The sequence below is a fragment of the Chinchilla lanigera genome, unplaced genomic scaffold, assembly GCF_000276665.1.
Source record: "Chinchilla lanigera isolate Chin_1 unplaced genomic scaffold, ChiLan1.0 scaffold00099, whole genome shotgun sequence".
In the NCBI taxonomy this organism is placed as follows: Eukaryota; Metazoa; Chordata; class Mammalia; order Rodentia; family Chinchillidae; genus Chinchilla; species Chinchilla lanigera.
In genome coordinates, this window is record NW_004955500.1 from 2,983,543 (window position 1) to 2,986,144 (window position 2,602).

Below are 2,602 nucleotides of genomic sequence, written 5' to 3' on the forward strand. Positions count from 1 at the left end.
GCTTTGATTTAGTGATACTGGTATGCTGCTACTGTTCTATTTTTTTGTTTGCTTCTCATGTACTACTGTCTTTAAAATTTAAAAAAAATCGGTATTTTTATACAATGCAATATTACTCAGCTATAAAGATAAACTTGAGGTTTTTGTACGTAAATGGATGCAACTAGAGACCATACTCATAAGTGAAATAAACCAAACTCACATGTGTAAACATCATATTGTCTCCCTAGTGTAAGAAAATGAAAGAGTAACCAAGATCCAAAAAGTGTAATAGATATTGTGAAAGGGAAAGAAACTGCTCAAAAAGAAAGAACTGGGATGGGGCAAAAGAGAAAAGAAGAGGAAAAAAGATATGTATATATATACACAAGATAGCCAAGATAACTGTACTACTAATTTTTAGTAGTTCGTTGAAAGGAACTGTTAGTGCTATATTGCTTGATCAATCTTACATGCCTGTATCTGGTAATGTGAGCAACTATTCTGAAGATAACAATATGTGATATAATAACCATTGTTCATTTCGTATCTTCTTTTGAAATTCTGTATCTTTATTTTTTGTCTCTTTAAAATAAAAAAAAAAATATTGGGCCACATCTCCTTTGAGCTGTATGCAGACTACCTTCCAAAGACAGCAGAAAACTAGCTCTCTGAGCACTGGGGAGAAAGGATTTGGTTATACGGGTTCCTGCTTTCACAGAATTAGTGCAGGATGTATGTGCCGGCGTGGTGACGTCACACGCCGCAGTGGCACTGGGGGCAAGTTCTACGGGGAGAAATTCGGTGAGAACTTCCTCCTGAAGCACGCAGGTCCTGGCGTCTTGCCCATAGCACATGCCGGAGCGAGCGCCAACGGTTCGCAGTGTTTCATCTGCACTGCCAAGATGGCGTGGTGGGACGGCACGCACCCGGTCTTCGGGGAGGTGGAAGTGGCATAAACACGGTGGAGGCCATGGAGCGCGTCGGGTCCAGGAAGGCCAAGTCCAGGAAGATCACCACCATCACTGACTGCGCACAGCTCTACCACGCCTGACGTGTGCGTGCCGCCACCCCAGACCATTCCTCTAGCTCAGGACAGCACCCTGCGCACCACCTGTTCCAAACGCCCCATCACCTCTGCTCTTACTGCAGTTCTTTGGATTCGTATTTCCCTAGCTCCCGTCCAAATGTAGCTGGATTGCAGAGTTAAGTTTATGGTTGTGAATAAAAATTAAATGATGAAAAAAATATTTCTTAAGAGTCTTTCAATGTTTGCTCTGTATAGTTTGAAGCAACATTATGAAGTCCATTAAAATATAAAGTTGCTATATTTTCCCAGTGAATGGAAACATTAGTCACGAAATGTCTTTTGTTCTTCTTAATTTTTTTCTCATTTTTTTAAAGCTATAACAGCAAGTTCAATTAGTATTTGCCTGACCTAACTTCCTTCACTCTCAAGCGATGTTATCTTATGTTTAAAATGTTAACAATGTACAACTACAGTTTTTTTTAAAACGTGGCTTAATAACTTTTAGAGTATTTAACCTATTAATAATACATGTAATTATTGATTTACCTGAATTTAAATCTACCAATTTTTTTGTTTTTCTCATAACTTTTCCTTTGTCTCTTATTTTTTTTTATTATTCTTTTTATTTTCTTCCCTTAGTTTGGATACATTTTATTCTTTTAGTGATCACAGATATTACAGCACAGATACCTAATTCATTAAAAAATGAAAGTTAATCTGTATATCTATCTATAATCTGTATATATTACCTTTTACATAGCCTTAGATCATCAATTCCTTTTAGTTCCCTCCTAGACCCTTTCACGTAATGTTCCCTTTTAACCAGAAGATAGACACTTACTATTTTACACTACTGTTTGTTGATGCCAAACTTCACAGTTACCATTTTTTCTCCCTGTCATTCATTTCTTCCCCAGAGACTTTTCATCCAGGACCCTTTATCTTATGCCTGCAGTACATTTTTGTTTGGAGTATCCTTTAGTGGGAATCTGTAAATAGTTGCAAACTTTGCTTTTTTAAAATATTCTACCATTGTTCTAGAAAGTTAGTTATCCCTCATGTCACTCCTTTACGATTACTCTTTCTCTGTCTGCCTTTAAGATCTGTCTTCTTCTTGTTGATCTGCAAATTTACCGTGTATCTCAATTATTCACATTGCTTGAGATTCACTGAACTTCAGTAATCTATATTCTGGTATCTTATTAGTTCCAGATAATTCCCTGTTTTACCTTTCTCAAGTTTCTTAACTGCATTCAATCCACGTCTCTATTATAAAATGAAAATAACTACCCAATGGGTAAGTACTTTTTGTAAGACATAAAATGCTTACAGTGATGTTCAATAACTGACAGCTCTTGTTAATATAACACTTAAAACAAGTCACCCCCCCAATTTGTCTTAACATCACAAAATATTCAATATATACCGTGGAGAATCAAAGAACTCTGAATTAGGAATCAGCAGAGCAAAGTAGTTCTCCCCTCTTTACAATCTAAGCTACTTAACTGTTCAAATCCTAGAATGCTCATTTGTAAAAATAAGAACAGTTACCTTGAATGACAGCTTTTTCAAAGTTTTGAATAAAATTCCACA

At 36.4% G+C, this 2,602-nt stretch overlaps 1 pseudogene; it reads left to right on the forward strand.

Annotated features, from left to right (window-relative positions):
• The first annotated feature begins 559 nt into the window (after positions 1-559).
• Positions 560-1,047, forward strand: LOC102004499 (annotated as a pseudogene).
• The last annotated feature ends 1,555 nt before the right edge of the window (positions 1,048-2,602 follow it).